The sequence below is a fragment of the Microtus pennsylvanicus genome, chromosome 1, assembly GCF_037038515.1.
Source record: "Microtus pennsylvanicus isolate mMicPen1 chromosome 1, mMicPen1.hap1, whole genome shotgun sequence".
Classification (NCBI taxonomy): Eukaryota; Metazoa; Chordata; class Mammalia; order Rodentia; family Cricetidae; genus Microtus; species Microtus pennsylvanicus.
Genome location: NC_134579.1, coordinates 32,357,086 through 32,374,501, shown reverse-complemented (window position 1 = coordinate 32,374,501; position 17,416 = coordinate 32,357,086). Strand labels below are relative to the sequence as shown.

Genomic DNA, 17,416 nt, shown 5'->3' with positions numbered 1-17,416 from the left:
TTTGCATTTTTGAGATAAGTTCTCTACACGTAGCTCAAGCTGTCCAGGAGCTTGCTAGGCCTGTGTGGCTGTGGATGGCGCTGCCCTCGGCTCAGGACAGAGTCTCTCACGCCAAGGTGTCTCGTGTGCATTGTATTGATCAGCGTGAAGGAGGATAGAACAAACATCAAGCGACAGTGAGCGTGCCCAGCCTGAAGCTAGCTATGGGACAGCATGCGCCTTATCTCCTGCTGGGGACGACCTTCCTAGACACCCATGGAGGTGAGCGAGCTTTGGATGTAACCTGGGCAGCACACGGGTGAAGCGAGGACGATACCTGTCACCCTCCTGGTAATAAAGTTATTTACAAGTGAGTCCTTATTTCCCAGTCTCTCTGTCATCCCCAGAGCTTGTTGTCTCCCCCTTTGCCTAAGGAGATGCCTCCTGTACGCATTTCTCCTTGCTGCTTGGGTGGAGCCGGCTCTCCAGTCCCCTGTTACCTGTCTCCCATCTGACTGTCAACCGGCTCTCCCGCCACCTGTATTTCTTCCCTGAACTTCCTCACCTCCTTGATTTTTCTCTGGATATTTTCCTCCTTCTTAATGTCACTCTCAATTGAGCTTTCTTCTGAATTTGGATACAAGAGTGGCCAGCGGTGACGGGCCACAATGGAGCCTAAGAAAACAGGTCATTTGAGCTGCAGAGACGTCACAGAAAGGACTCTCAGAATTTGGTTGGCCTTTTGTTAAGAGAACAGTGACTCTGTGAGCTGGCCTGAGAGAGACACTGGCCCCTTTTAGAGTGGACGGAGTCAGAATGCCACGTTCTGAAAGGGCAGTGTTGACGGCTGAAACTAGGTGTGCCTCGGGCTGGGACCGTCTTGGGCACGACCAGAGTGTCTAGAGGCCCTAGGAAGGAGAGGGCCCAGTGGAAAGCCAGGTGGATCTGACTGGCGGGGAGGGAGAGCTAGAGAAGTTGCCAGGGAGTGCATACCCACGAGGCAGAAGCCAGAGCCAGGGGCACCTGGGCAAGAAGCCCAAAAAGATGTTGAAGAGGAGGTCCGGACAGGCGCTTGGATACAGCACTGGACCAGGCGGGGGACGCATCAACACCGTGAGTGCCATCCCGGGCTGATATTGTTTTGGTGTTTGAGTCTCTCTCAATCATGGGAGGTAGAACAGGCAGTGGGGCGGAGAAAGGTAAAAAGGGGAAAGACTTAGAGGGAAGGGAAGGAAGAGGAACTTCTGTGCCTGGTGAGCAGATTGGGTCAGCAATTAATTCACCAGCTTGTTTGAGCAATCTGTGTATCCAGCCAAGCTCAAGGGAATGCCAGAACACAGATAGGCTTTCTCTATCAAGTTGGGGGCACTGGGCAGCATGGTTTTGACATGGAGATAGGATAATGACTTGGGGTACATGTTCTTTGCGTTCATGTGTGTTTCTGGCAGACTGGACCCCAGAGGAAATAGAAAACCTGATGAGCACTTGGACTGAGGGTCACGGGGGCTCACATCCTATGCTCCACTAAGGACTGAGGCTCACGGGGGCTCACATCCTATGCTCCACTAAGGACTGAGGGTCACGGGGGCTCACATCCTATGCTCCACAAAGAACTGAGGGTCACGGGGGCTCACATCCTATGCTCCACTAAGAACTGAGGGTCACGGGGGCTCACATCCTATGCTCCACTAAGGACTGAGGGCCATGGGGGTTTGTATCCTATGCTTCACTAAGGTGTTGTACAGAGTCTACTCCTAGGGTCCTCTCACTGGAAAGGGGATGATATATTCATTTGTATTTCAGCATCAAGGCAACTCCTTTCTCTAGGCAGAAATAAAATAGGTACAAACCCAGAGGGTTATCATCAATGGCTAAAGGTGTAATACATTCAATTCTTATGCCAATGTGAAGTACTCTTGAGAACGTCTATGCTCTCAAACATTATTTAGTTCCCAGTGAGCAAGGCCTTCCTCCCAGGGCTGTCTCCATTAGCAAACTCCGGTGGCTCACCTACTGATGGCTTTGTTTGTGCTCTTAGCTGAAAGTGCCCTGAACTGCTTTTAGGAGCATGGACAAGAACAAGGATTCTGGTGGCCACACCATCTGGGTTCCAATCTTAGTGTCAAGTTATAAAACCTTCCCTTGCCTTCATTTCCTCATCTGTGAAATGGAGATATTTCTGTCAGTCTTTGTCTACAGAGCTGATATAAAGATGGAAGCTAGGTGGTATGGACAGGCTGCTTAAAGGAGTAGCTGCCACTCAGCAAAGGACACATTTGTTGTCTGTTACAACAGAACTGTCTTCACAACTTGGTGCTGCCAAACAGAGGTGTGAGTTAGGACTGAAAGACACAAGGAGTAGCCCAGGATCCTGCAAGCATATAAGCAGCTGCTACAACCTGCGACATCACCAGCGATTATCTGGGGTCGTCGCAAAAGTGGAAACTTCCATTCCATGGTAATGAAATTACATAAGATGATAAGGCAGCGATGCTGTCCTTCTTCATTCCCAGGGAGAATTAATCTATTAATCTGTGCACCATTATGAGGCTGTGGCCTACCAGCAAGGTTCCAGAGGGCTCTGGCAGGCATCTTTCTCCTTTGGTGGCTGCATGGTGTCTCTCACACTCTGCCTTCTTTTTCCCAGCATTCAGTTTAGTTTTCCCATCTAGTTGTATTCTGCCCTGCCACTACTCTACCAATGTAGCATTATTCATTAACCAATGGTTCACACCATACAGAGGGGAATCCCACATCAGTTTCCCTGATGCCAAAGGGTTACGTTGACTGTCCCTTGTTGATCTATGTTTATTAGTCTAATGCCTGCCCACGCTACACCTTCTGCACAATCCAGAAGGGAGGAACGTTCTGTTTGAATTATGCTTAGAAAGAAACATGCTTCTACAAATTCCATGTTTACAATACCTTTTAAGGTGTCTCTGCCAAAATTGAAACATTTGACATTTTGGTTTTTCCTCAAACCTCTGGAAATCACCTCTCCTACCCAAGCATCATCATGGTCATGAGATTCAATAGCGATTGTATCTCAGATCCATTCCTCCAAAGGCACTGATCTTGCCTTTAATGGTTTAATTATCATTTTGCATTGAGAATTGGCATTTTCAAAAGCCAGAGATTCAATTATTATTTGTCTAGTCTCTGAATCTGGTATCATTCTATTTACTGTTGAGGTCAATCTTTGTAAGAAATCAGTGAAGTTTTCTTTCAGATCTTGTGTGACTTTAATAAATTATTCAATCTTCTTTCCTACATCTTCAGTTCTGTCCAAAGCATTCAAAACTGGTGAATGGCATGAAGTCAGAATGAGACGATCATACAGATACTGTCTTTGTACATCAGCATAAGAAGTTGATCTTGGGAGAGTTCCATACCTCTAGCTCTACTCCGTTGTTCAATGGTCTTAGCCTCATTTTTCCACCAGGTCCTCTGTTGTATTTGTGGACAAAGCTCCAAGACTGCTGTAAGCAAGTCTCTCCAGTCTTGAGAATAACTCTATTACAAGCTGACCACGAGTTTACCATCTGCTTCACAAATGGTGAATGCATGCCATATGAGACTATCACTCCCTTGAATCTCCCTTAAACCTAACATTGCCACAGGAGTCCAGTCAGCTCTCTCAGAGCCTGTGTCATTTCTCGATTCCTGTAAAGTTACTGGATAAGTTAAGGTTGGTTGTTTGAAAACCTCAGGCTGTTTCTCTCTAACCTTATAATGCAAAGCTGAAATTGGCTCTCCTTTAAACTCCTCTGTGTGGATTTGAATGTCTCTATGATCTGTTTTGTTAAGTTTTTCTAAGGTCTGTAACTTGGTACTCATACCAAACAACTTTTTAAGATATAAAACAAGATTTATCATAATGAGAACAAGGATTATCAAAATGATAATTAACAGTATGCCAATCCTGGTTAATTTGATTATCTCTTCATTTAATTGTTCCATTTTAAAATCATGCATTACATAGTCATATAGAGACCTAACCTTCTCTATCATAATTGTGTTTCCCATTTTTAACATGGGAAAGAGCTCTCTCTCTCTTAACTCCCCACCTTAAGAATTCCCAGTTTTCTTTTTTTTAAATATATTTATTAAAGATTTCTGCCTCCTCTCCGCCACCGCCTCTCATTTCCCTCCCCCTCCCTCATCAGCTCAAAGAGCAATCAGGGTTCCCTGACCTGTGGGAAGTTCAAGGACCACCCATCTCCATCCAGGTCTAGTAAGGTGAGCATCCAAACTACCTAGGCTCCCACAAAGCCAGTATGTGCAGTAGGATCAAAAAACCCATTGCCATTGTTCTTGAGTTCTCAGTAGTCCTCATTGTCGGCTATGTTCAGCAAGTCCGGTTTTATCCCATGCTTTTTCAGGCCCAGGCCAGCTGGCCTTGGTGAGTTCCCGATAGAACATCCCCATTGTATCAGTGTGTGGGTGCACCCCTTGCGGTCCTGAGTTCCTTGCTCGTGCTCTCTCTCCTTCTGCTCCAGATTTGGACCTTGAGATTTCAATCCGGTGCTCCAATATGGGTCTCTGTCTCTGTCTCCTTTCATCGCCTGATGAAGGTTAATATTCAAGAGGATGCCTATATGTTTTTCTTTGGGTTCACCTTCTTATTTAGCTTCTCTAGGATCACGAATTATAGGCTCAATGTCCTTTATTTATGGCTAGAAACCAAATACGAGTGAGTACATCCCATGCTCCTCTTTTTGGGTCTGGCTTACCTCACTCAGGATAGTGTTTTCTATTTCCATCCATTTGTATGCAAAATTCAAGAAGTCCTTGTTTTTTACTGCTGAGTAGTACTCTAATATGTATATATTCCATACTTTCTTCATCCATTCTTCCATTGAAGGGCATCTAGGTTGTTTCCAGGTTCTGGCTATTACAAACATTGCTGCTATGAACATAGTTAAGCATATATTTTTGTTGTATGATAGGGCCTCTCTTGGGTACATTCCCAAGAGTGGTATTGCTGGGTCCAGAGGTAGGTTGATCCCGAATTCCCTGAGAAACCGCCATACTGCTTTCCAGAGTGGTTGCACAAGTTTGCAAGAATTCCCAGTTTTCTCACCAAAACTGCCACTGATCACAATAAAGACATGAGGCTGATCGCTGCTGTGTCGACCAGAAGAGCCTGACTGAGTTTCAAGGCAGCACCTAGCTTGACAGCAGCTCAAGAAGGGGGTCCAGGGAGAGCCCACAAGAAGAGAAAAAGAGAAAACCTAGCCTGTGGGGTGGTGACCCCAGCTGCATGTACTTCGGTCTATGCTGGTGACTGTAAAGCCACGGGCAAGTGGCTTCTTTGTGAATTTGTACTTCAAAAGTTGGGCGCCAGACGCAGTATGAATTCTAATTGTTCGTTATAAAAGCCTGAAGTCAGATATTAGGGGATGAAAGCTGAGGGATCAGAGAAACACTGAGACCAGCCAATAAAGAGATCTTTTTCTCCACCAAAGCTCAGATTGAAGGGGCAATCCTGTCCTCAGACTGCATCTGATTCCACCAAACTTCAGACTGCAATGAGCTCTTGTCTCCTTCCACCTTATGTTCCTCTCTCCATCCAGTCATATCCCTCCTGTCTCCACCTCCCTAGTGCTGGGATTAAAGGCATGGGATCCCAAGTGCTGGGATCACCTTTGTGTAAGCTCTGTTTCTCTTTTAGACAGATTCGATCTCAGTAACCCAGGGTGACCTTGAATTCACAGAAATCCCTCTGCCTCTGTCTCCTGAGTCCTGGAATTAAAGGTGTGTACCACTACTCTCTGGCCTCTAGTAGCTTAGTTCTGCACTCTGATCTCGAGGCAAGCTTTTTTGTTAAAACACAAACAAAATATCACACAGCATAAAACACACCATTCCCCAGCTCAGAGACCAGACCACCCAATCACTGCTTTTTGCTTCTGTTTTTTTTTTCATCCCCTCATTGTTCCAGTCAAGTCGGTCCTTGGGAGCCATGAAAGATATAGTAATTCCTTAATAAGTTTTCATTTCTTAAAATTTGTTTGTGGATATAATTATCATAAATGAGATACACAGTCATACAGTTCAACAAACAGAATTGCATACACTTTGATAACCAACACTCAGAGCAAAGTACACATCTCTGTCATACCAGGAGGCTCCCTCAACTCCTCCATCTGACTTCCTCTCTCCTCAGCCCCCTCCATCTGACTTCCTCTCTCCTCAGCCCCCTCCATCTGCCTCTCTGCTCAGCCCCTTCTGGTTTCTGAGTTACCTTTGCCTTTGTTTAGATTTCCTATGAACAGAATTAGCTATCTGCCAGGCTTTGGGTTTGGCTTCTATTACATGATACATTGTACTTGAGGTTTGTCTGCCTGGTCAGATGTTTCATTCATCTTCATCACAGAAGAGTATCAATCTCATTGTAGAATTATTGTGTTTGCAGTTTCAACAACATGTATGACAAAGATGCTCCCTTCTCTGTGAATGACTTGGATGCCTTTGTACAAATTCCAGCTGGTGCTGTGTTCTGATCTGTTGTTCAGATTTATTTAATCCAGTCTGTTTTGACTGTTGTACCATTATATTATGAGTTATATAAGTTTTCTAAGTTTGTCTTTCTTGTTCAGAATCATTTTAGATACTTGTGGTGGTTTGAACAAAATGTCCCCACAGACTTTGGTATTTGAATACTTAGTTCCCAGTTGGTGGTGCCATCCAGGGAGGATGTACAATCTTGTTAGACAAAGTGGGTCCCTAGAGGCAGCTGAAGGAGGTGGGTCACTAGAAGCAGGTAGACAAAGTGGGCACTAGAGGCGGACTTTGAGGGTTTGAAGCCTTCCTCGGGTCGCTTTCTCTGCTTCATGTTTATATAACACACTTAATAAGAACCCAGATACAGATATTGGGGTTCAACCTGAAGGTCAGAAAAACAAAACAGCCAGCCACTGGCTCTTACCTCTACCTCAGTCTGAAATGGTGATCCTGCCTCCAGGAACCTCAGAATGAGACTGAGAGCTATCTCCTCCCGTTTTATAATCCTCTCTAGGACGGGATTGAGGGCGTGTACCACTACCATTCAGTTTCTAAGTCAAACTAGTGTGGCTGCTGGGATTAAAGATGTGTGTCACCATTGCCTGGTCTGTTAGGCTGACCAGTGCAGCTGGTTTACTTTCTGATCTTCAGACAAGCTTGATTTATTAAAATACAATTGAAAAATCACTACATGTTTATAACTGGGAATGTGAGCTCTCAGCTTCAGGCTCTGGCTGCTATGCCTGCAGTTTGCTGTCCTGCCTCCAAGGCCATGATGAACTCTTAGCTCTCAAGAGCAATAAACCAAAATAAACCCTTCCCTAAGTTGCTTTTGATCATGGTATCCTATCACGGCAATAGCAAAGTAACTGTTGCAATATTTTCAGTCTTTTGTATTTCTATGGATATGTCAGCTTATTAACTTCTCTTAAAGGCATCTGCTGAGATTTTTTTATAGTTTCTGTAGAACAAATGCATATATTTATATATCATAAGTGTCTTGAAACATTGCATCTTTCCATCAATGAACACAGTACATCCCTCTGTAGGCCTCCATAATTTCTCTCAAATATACTTCAGAATTTTTGTAGAGAAATTGTTCTAGTCACCTTTCTGCTCCTCTGATAGAACATACAACCCAGAAGGAACCTGGGGAGAAAATGGTGTCTTTACTTTACACTTAAAGATAACGGTCTGTTGTACAATATTATTCTAAGATGTGTTACATCTGTTTCTGCTGTGGAACATTTGTTTGATGATGCAAAGATGTATTGAATTCTTTTAGTGTTGCATTTGTTTAACTCTGTGAAACTATGTTGCTTTGCCTGCCTAAAGCACCCGATTGGTCTGATAAAGAACCGACTAGCAAGGCTGGAGAAAGGGTAGGTGGAGCTGGCAGGCAGGGAGAAAAAATGGGAGGAGAAATCCGAGAAAGAGGAAGGAATAAGAAAAAGAGGAGAGGAGCACTTGAGGGGCTCTCCACCCAGCTACACAGCAAGATACAGAGTAAGAAGTAAAGAAAGGTCTACAGAAATAGAGAAAGGAAAAAGCCTAGAGGCAAACGGTAGATGGGATAGTTTAAGTTAAGAAAAGCTGGCTAGAAATAAACCAAGCTAAGGTTGGGCATTCGTAAGAAAGAATAAGCCTCTCTGTGTGTGATTTATTTGGGAGCTGGTGGTGGACAAGATACCAACTCTAACAGTCCATCACTAAGGGCAGACAGAGCAGGAGCGTGAAACAGACACTGGAGGAACAGTGCCCACTGGCCAGCTCTCTCACAGGCTCACACCTCCCCATCTTATACAGTTCAGGAACACCTGCCTGGGGGTGATGTGCTCACAGTGGGCAGAACTCTCCTGAGTCAGCTAATAACCAAGACACACCCACAGTCCAGTCTGACCTGGGAAATTCCTCAATCAGGGTTGTCCTCTTAGATTACTCTGGGCTGTGTCAAGTTGACAGTAAAAGCTAACGATGACTGATGTATCTTACAGGTAGTTAATTAAATTTATTCCTAGTTTTTTGAAGTTTGTAATGTTATTGTAAAATAGTATTGATTTTTAACCAGGTGATGGTTTAATCCCTTTTAATCCCAGCACTCAGGAGGCAGAGGCAGGCAGATCTCTGAGTCTAAGGCCAGCCTGATCTACAGAGTGAGTTCCAGGACAGCCAGTGAGGGCTACACAGTGAGACTCTGTCTTGAAAAATCAAAAAGAAAACAAAAGTATTGCTTTAAAAAAAAACTTTTAAATACTTTTTACAAGCACATAAATTACAATTTGTGGCGGTTGAATGAGAAATGTCCCCACAGTTGTGAGTGTTTAAGCACCTGGTGTCTAGTTGGTTGTAGAATCTTTGGGAGGTGGAGCCTTGCTGAAGGAAGTGAGTCACTGGGGGATGGGCTTTGAGTGTTTATAGCCTCTCCCCATCCCGTGTTCACTCTCTGCCTTGTGTCTGCGGTTGAAATGAGATCTCTCCGCTTCCTGCTGCTGTGTCCGTCGCTGCCATGCCTTTCCCCCATGATGGACCCTCATGCCTCTGGAGCCATAAGCCCTAACTCTTCCTTCTGTAAGTTAGTGGCCTTTGGTCTTGGTGACACAGCAACAGAACAATAACTAATACACAGCTGTATTTTGACTTTCCACAGTATGACCTGGCTGAGTTCATGTCAGCTAGCAATATGTCTGTAGATCTGTAGAGTTTCCCTGACACCAATAAACCATTTAAGATAAACTGACAAAGCAAAACAAGAGTTTTAGATCTGACACTACCGACATACCTTTCCTTCTAAAGGTTTGATTGCCATTGGCCCAGGTCATGGTTTTTGTGGTGGCTTCAATGGAGTGAATGACAGAGAGGAAAGGCTCGTGAGACAAGCCATTCATCTCAAGTTCTCACAGCCACCGACTTGGGCGTCTGCATAGCACCCAGACTTGTGTGATTCTCTGAACTTTCTGGTTATAATTCCCATCTCTGTGTAACGCCTTCCACACTGCAGCCCTGGAGCTCTTGCTTGCCCTCCAGGTACCACAGTGCAGCTCATGCAGATGTAGTCACGCTGTCCTGACAGTCTCTAACTGTAACGTGGTAAGTGGCGTGCAGTCAAGATTTCAGTTAGAATTCCAGACACAATTTTGATCACAGCTTTCCAAAAACATTTGTTTAGAAAAAAAATGAATTTAGGGCTGGAGAGATGGCACGGCTGTTGAGAGCACTGACTGCTCTTCCAGAGGACCTGGGTTTAATTCCCTGCTCTTCCAGAGGACCTGGGTTTAATTCCCTGCTCTTCCAGAGGACCTGGGTTTAATTCCCTGCTCTTCCAGAGGACCTGGGTTTAATTCCCTGCTCTTCCAGAGGACCTGGGTTTAATTCCCTGCTCTTCCAGAGGACCTGGGTTTAATTCCCTGCTCTTCCAGAGGACCTGGGTTTAATCCCCAGCACCTACATGGGGGTTCATAACCATCTAACTCCAATTAAAGGGTATTCAATGTCCTCTTCTGGCCTCCATGAGCAATAGGCACACAAGTGGTTTGCAAACATGCATTCGAGTAAAATATCCATATCCATAAAATTTTAAAAAGCAACACAAAACCCAAATCTAATTTCCTACACTTTGGGGGGGGGCGGGAATGTAGTCAGGCTTGAGAATTCTTAGCCTAATAAACAAGAACACTGATAGACATTTATTACTATGAAACAGGTTGTCTGTGGTGATCAGTCTCTCGGCTCCTGTGGCTAAGTGTGACAGATCCTAAGAAAATCAAGCCCTCCTCTTTAATTTCTTCTTCCCCAAGAGATGCCGAGAGCACTTAGTGGTTAGGAAACAGGATTCTCTATGGCGGGTCACCCACAGTGAAAGGCACAATGGCTGCACCACCCTGGATCAGAAGGTTGCCCTCTGGCACTCAGGAAGTGGAGAGGGAAATTTTAGAGGTTTAAAGCCAGCCTGGGCTGCATTGTGAGTTCAAGGACAACCTAGACAGCATAGTGAGACTCTGTTTCAAAACAGAGGAAGGAGAAAGAAGAGAAGAGAAAGGAGGGGAACCTAATGCTCTCAGGGGCCTTCCTGTTGGAGGAATAATGACGTTCATGTGGCCCCAACCCGCACAAACCCCCTGCACAGAATTCGATTACAAAAGGCTGTGATTACACAGGGACCCCAAACCAACCAAATAAACCCAACTTCAGGCAGTGAAAGTCTAGACTAACAAGCCCAAAACTCATAGTCACCAGGATGACCAAAGGCTTCCCCGTCTGTACCAGTTACAGGATCATAGTGAGGGCTGTCATTAAAGCTGCTATGATTTGGAGGCCACCAAAGCTGGCTGGTCTCATTTGAGGGCGAGCACAACCCAGGCTGAGATGATGCAGTGAGACACTGACTCTGCAGACTTTCCCTGGGGAAACCCATCCCTGTGTCCTCTATGGCGTGAGTTCTCTATATAGTGACCTTTACCCTTCATACCTTAGACACGAGGGGCTGGAGGGGGCGGTGAGGAAAGTTCTTCATACTCCTTGGTGACAATCCAAGAAAAGATCACTCCAAGTATGAGCCCTCTTCTGAAATCTCCAGTCTGGAGTACGGAGTCTGGCAGGGCCTGTCTTCATCAATCAGGGCACCTGGAGGTAATGTCCAAAGGACATGGCCTTCCAAGATCCACCACCTCCTCTGTGGGTGGGTCTACGGTTCACTCCTTCTGCCTCTTGGAAACCTTCCAACCAAGGCTGAGCCCGAATCCTGGGGCATCACCCTGGTGAGAGCCTGAATCCTGGGGTGTCACCTTGGTGAGAGCCTGTTCAGTGTGACAGCCAGAGGAACAGGGGCAGAGAAGGCTCAGTATCCATGCCCTCATGAACACCCCCACCCTGTTTTGGACAAAGAGAACAGAGCGGAACTGACCGTCAGGGAGCCTTGGTGCTGTCACACAGCTATGATGTAAGGTGTGCAGGATGGGTGCGAGGGTTATGTGTTAAAACATGCTAATCGTGGTGTCCTCCTTACTCCTAGCCATGACAGCAGCTTCGGCTGCACTGCAGGCTTAGTGTGAGGGAACTCGGCTACGCAGAGGTCTGCTCACTGAGCGCCACCACCACCCCAATTTAACTGTTTCTAAACTGAGCCGATAATATCGCTGCTTAAAAACAAACAAGTGAAAAAGCCTAAAGAATATGTGACTTTCCACAGAGAACCATTGGGATATTGGTGGTGGGAGGGGAGGAAGAGAGGCAGATCCTCCCATAGACGTTGGTGCTTTAAATACACGCATTCACTTCTTTGCCTTCAGTCTTCCCACTCCTGTGGTAAACTGTAGAAAAGCCTACAAGACTCAGTGAGATACAAACATCCATGCACGGGATGTCCAGATCTACCAACTTCATATTTTTCTGCTTGAGTCTATTATTTTCGTTATGACAGGGAAAGAGAAATGGCTCAGTCAGTAAAGTGTCTGTCTGGAAAATATGATGACCTCAGTTCAATTCCCCAAGACCTCTGCAAAAACCAGATGTAACAACACAAGTCTGTGATAGCCGTGCTGGAGAGGCCAAGAGGAAGGCTCACTGGCTAGCCAGTCAACGGCAGCGACCTTGTTCTAGTGGGAGGCAATGTCTCAAAAAGTCACGTAGGGAATGCTGGAGACAGCCAGCGTGGACCTCTGGCCTCCACATGCGTGTGCACACGTCGGCGCACATACATTCGAAGAGCATACAAAGGAAACCGCAACCACCGCTGTGCTAACGTGGAGACAGCACCACCACGTATCTCAGGAAGCATCAAACACCCATGAGAAAGCGTGCTCCTTCCTGGGTGCACATCACATTGGTCATCTTCTCTGGTGATCGTTGTCCGGATCCGGGCATTCTCATATATGTGTGTGATGCCCTCCCTCGGGCTCCTCCCCCATCCCCTTCCTCTTCCCAAAGTCACCCTGACAGCTAAATACTGAGAGGTAATTAAACCCGGGCTAATCGTTTTTCCTGAGACTTTGTGTGCGTGTCACACCTTACAGCGGGGTGCCGTGAAAGTCAAGTCTCAGAGACGTACCGATTAAGGTCTGAGTTCCACTCTGCGCTCACCAAGTCATCAAAAGGCAGGATCTTGGCTCGGGTTGTCTGGCTTCCGCCAACTGGTCCTCAGTTCTTGTGCCATCTGGGGGAGATCCACAGCCCAGCCAATCCTTTTGTTCACAATTACCCCACTCTTTCCCTGGCCACTGAGACCCAATGTCCGGGGAAGCCAGCTAAGGTGGTTAGGGTTTCTTTTGGTTCAAGGTCCAGAGGACGTGGTCTGTCATGGTGGGGAATATGGAGCTTGATCTGTGGTGGCATGTGCTGTTCCCTGGCTTCTCATAGTCTCAGGAAACCAGGAAACAGAGAGCCAGACCCAAAGTGGATGGAGCTGTCTCCCCCAAGGCTGACCTCCTAAGCCGTGTTGAGCCAAACCCCTCAGTTCAGCAGTCACAAAAGCAACAGCCAAATTGGTTAATGGAATAAGTTGTTGGTGTTGCGGGCTGCCAGTATAGTTCAGAGGTAGAGTACTAGTCTGGAATGTCCTGGCCCCCATATTTGATCTTCAGTACCTGCCCCCCCATTGTTGGTTGTTGAATTTAAATGACAACAATGCCATGATGGTGACCATCCAGCAATGCCACGATGGTGACCATCCAGCAATGCCACGATGGTGACCATCCAGCAATGCCACAATGGTGACCATTCAGCAATGCCACGATGGTGACCATCCAGCAATGCCATGGTGGTGACCATCCAGCAATGCCACGATGGTGACCATCCAGCAATGCCATGATGGTGACCATCCAGCAATGTCACGATGGTGACCATCCAGCAATGCCACGATGGTGACCATCCAGCAATGCCATGGTGGTGACCATCCAGCAATGCCACGATGGTGACCATCCAGCAATGCCACGATGGTGACCATCCAGCAATGCCATGATGGTGGTCATCCAGCAATGCCACGATGGTGACCATCCAGCAATGCCACAATGGTGACCATCCAGCAATGCCATGATGGTGGTCATCCAGCAATGCCACGATGGTGACCATCCAGCAATGCCACGATGGTGACCATCCAGCAATGCCACGATGGTGACCATCCAGCAATGCCATGGTGGTGACCATCCAGCAATGCCACGATGGTGACCATCCAGCAATGCCATGATGGTGGTCATCCAGCAATGCCATGGTGGTGGTCATCCAGCAATGCCATGATGGTGACCATCCAGCAACAGCTCACTGCCACAGTGTACCTGAGATTTGAAGAAATGACAGTAGTGGGCAAGACAGCTTAGTGGGCAAAGGTGTGCCGCCAACCTGATGACCTTAGTTCAACCCCTGCGTCTCAGATGACGGAAGGAAACAAGCTGTCTTCTGGCCTCCACATGAGCACACACATACACATGCGCACACACACACATACAATAAATAAATAAATAAATAAATAAATAAATAAAATTCTGAAATAAGGAAATGACAGAGGACTGGAGGTAAAGAGCAATGGATTTTGGTCTCACACCTTATGCATTTTTAAGATTTGAAGAGTCAGTGCACAGTGGTGGTGCACGCCTTTAATCCCAGCACTGAGGAGGCAGAGGCAGGTGGATCTTTGTGAGTTCGAGGCCAGCCTGGTCTCTAGAGTGAGTCCCAGGACAGGCTCCAAAGCTACAGAGAAGCCCTGTCTCAAAAAAAAAAAATTTGAGGAGCCACCAGACAAAGGCTCCCAAGAGACCACGTGTTTAGCTCACCCACCCCACCCCCCGTGTCACCTGACAGTGCTCTGGGGGAGCCCAAACAGACGCTGTCCACCAAGGTCTGTTCTCCTGCCTCCAGAGAAGACACGCACAGAGGCACTGCTGAGGCACAGGCTCTTCTTCTCAGTCGTTAGATGGCGTATGGGGTATTTGCTGCACGTTGGCTGCAGAGGCGGGAACGGCGCTTTTGGTCTCCCCCTGCTCCTGTTTCTACTGACCCTCTTCCATGTTCACACACACTCTTGTCTGACTCTCCATCCCGTGTGTGCTCCTGAGACAGTGGCGAAGATTGATTTCCAAATCTCTCTCATCTTATCTTGGGCCGCTACATAGTACACATAGCAGGTAAATGTCCTTTGGGTGAGGGAGAGAAAAAGAGTGAGGAGGACAGAGAGGAGAAGGAGGGAGAGGATGAGGCAGACAGAACGGCCTGGCTTTCTCCTAAGAATGCCCTGGTTTCCCTCCACCCCTTCTGTGAACTAAATGAAGCTGACTTTGCTCTACTGCTCTGAGTAAGTGGTCCCTGGGATCGGAGGGGAATGGAACCTGGGCAATTTCTGGCTCGAAGGAAGACTATATTTTATGTTAAGAAGAGCCATGAAGGATGCTTGTCAACCGCAGAAGAGAGACAGAGGGGACAAGGTGGGAACTGTCCTCAGTTTAAGAAGTACTTCGAGCAAGAGTGTTGTGCTAAAGGGCTAAGCTGTATGGGTCAGCCACACCCACAGATCCCTCTACTCTTGTCCTCCTAAAGGAAGGGCTTCTGTGACCACCTTCTGATGAAGGACTACCTGTGAGCCTGAGCTTCAGAACAATAGCAGCAAACCAGCCAAGCCCCGCCTCCGGAGGCAGCAGTGGTCAGCATCCACTAATCGGCAGTTGGCTAACTTGACATTCTTGGGCCCCTCTGGGCTTCTCTACCTCATAACTGAAGCTGTGTGGTGGGGAGAATTATTACTTCTCTACACCAGCTATTCCTTCCCTGGCTGTACTGTGGAACAACTAGAGGGAGGAACTGGATCCAATTTCTGGGCAGGAATTCTTCCTGCATGCGGAATGCCCTCCACGATCCAACTAGAGGCAGGGCCGCCTTCTCCCATCAGGCCGACTAACTGCCGGTGAGTCCTGGATGTCAGGCTGTCTTTCTTTGAGACTTTGACATACGATGTGGCTGAGGAAACCCAGGGCTGGTGATCAGCTCGCAGTGAGCTGAAGATGCATTCTGGACAATGCCTCTGGATTCTCCAGCCTTCACTCTTGTCTTTTATCTCAGTGTTCACATTCCTAGGTCTTCTGAGTTTATTATGGGCCCAGAGGCTGCGGGAGATTCCTCCCTTCTGATGCTGTTCACCCCTCACTGTGGGGCCCCAGATTTATGATCCTGAACCCCCAAAATTCAGCAAGCCCTGCTGGGGTGGCATGTCACCTGGGTCTGCTGGGGTGGAGAGTCACCTGGGTCCTCTAGGGTGGGAGTCACCTGGGTCCTCTAGGGTGGGAGTCACCTGGGTCCCCTGGGGTAGAGCGTCACCTGGGTCCCCTGGGGTGAAGTAGCCTTGAGAGTTAATTTGGGCAGAGACTAGGGCTGGCATGAACCGGCCACCACATGAAGGTTCTGGAGGCTTGGCTGTGTGTATGACCTAGAAAATGGTTTTGCACAGTTCTTGCTCTTAACCACTAGGCTGTCTCTCCAGTTCCTCTTTTCTTTTAAAAAAATGCGTGTGTGCACATGCATGTGTATGTATGTGTGCGTGTGCGTGCGTGCGTGTGTGTGCATGCATGTGTGTATGTGTGCTAGCACACTCACCTGTGGATGTTCACATAGAGGCAAGAGGTCTATTTTCATTTCCTTCCTTTATCCGTCTCCAGTTAATTTTTTAAGGCCCTGATCCCATCCTCGCCCTCTCGAGACAGGGTGTCTCATGGAATTGTAGCTTGCCCTCTCAGCTAGACTGACTGGCCAGCAAGCTTCCTGGGACCCTCTACCTTCGTCCCACCCCCTCCACTAGCACTGGGGTTACAGATGCGTGCTACCATATCCAGCTTGTGGTTGGATTCTGGAGCACCTTCCCTCTGGGCCCTTGCCCCTATGTAGGTATGCCTCTCTTTACATCTGGTATGTCAACTCTCCCAAAGTGCTTGCTTTGTGCCCAAGATTCTTTGCAAACATTCTTTCAGTCTTTCTAGCAATCCTATGGTATGGCTCCCACTGTAATCACCCTTCTATCCTTGAAGGCAAATCAACAATTGTATCATCTAGTGTATACACCATCTCTGAAACCTGGGCTTCTGCAGCTTGTAACAGCACTTTCTGAGGCTCAGGGGTTAAAGCATTTGTTGTGTGTGTGGACTAGAACACAGACCCACAGAACCCACACAAAGGCTGGAAGGGCATAGTGACTCTCTTGCCATTGTAGCTCTCAGAAGACAAAGCAAGCTTCCTAGACAGCTCCTATAAACTGGTGAACTCCAGGTTTTGTGAGAGACCCTGCCTCAAAACAGAAGATGGAGGACAATGGAGGAAAATAGCCGACATCAACCTCTGGTCTCCACATGCATGCGCACACGTGTGCATGTTCACCCACTCACACTAACACACACACACACAATCACACTTCCCTTTGGAGAAATCCAGAGTAACTCACCACTAGTTCTCTTCAGTTTAGACTCAGACTGTCACCCTGGTCCTGAAGCCACTCCTAAATCCTGGAACAGGCTTTTTGGGTCTTCCTGACCCCATGGACTCAATCAGAGGCATTGGAATTTCTCTCAGTGGTTGCACCATTCAAATTCCTTTAAGTAAGACCCTTAACTTGTGGAGTTCCCTTGCCTTGGGTAGAGCGGGCCGTTCTCAGGAGCTACATCCTCAAGCACAAGTCTAAGCACAGCATATGGTGATTACTCCCGGCCTGGGAAAACATGCATCTTTCTTGACACAAACCAGATTTCTGTGGTGGAAAACTTGTTATATGGCCAGCACTCTGTGTATATGCTTTGTGTATCCACAGACTCAACCAGCCACAACAAGAATATTCAAAACAGAATTGCATCTGTGCCGGGCACATGCCGACTTACCTAGTAACCATCCACAAACAACCAGTCTGACAACAGCTTACATGGTGTCTGTATCCTGTGAGATAGTATACACCATCTAGAAATGGTCCAAA

The 17,416-nt window shown here is 47.1% G+C and overlaps 1 protein-coding gene across 1 annotated transcript in view; it reads left to right on the top strand.

Moving 5' to 3' along the window:
• Positions 1-1,021: 1,021 nt before the first annotated feature.
• The window catches only part of Cldn14 (claudin 14), a 95,199-nt gene continuing 78,804 nt past the window's right edge, over positions 1,022-17,416 (top strand). Inside the window, exon 1 of the mRNA XM_075954461.1 lies at positions 1,022-1,092. The gene's annotated coding sequence lies outside the window, so the exon portion shown is untranslated. The remainder of the gene's footprint in view (positions 1,093-17,416) is intronic.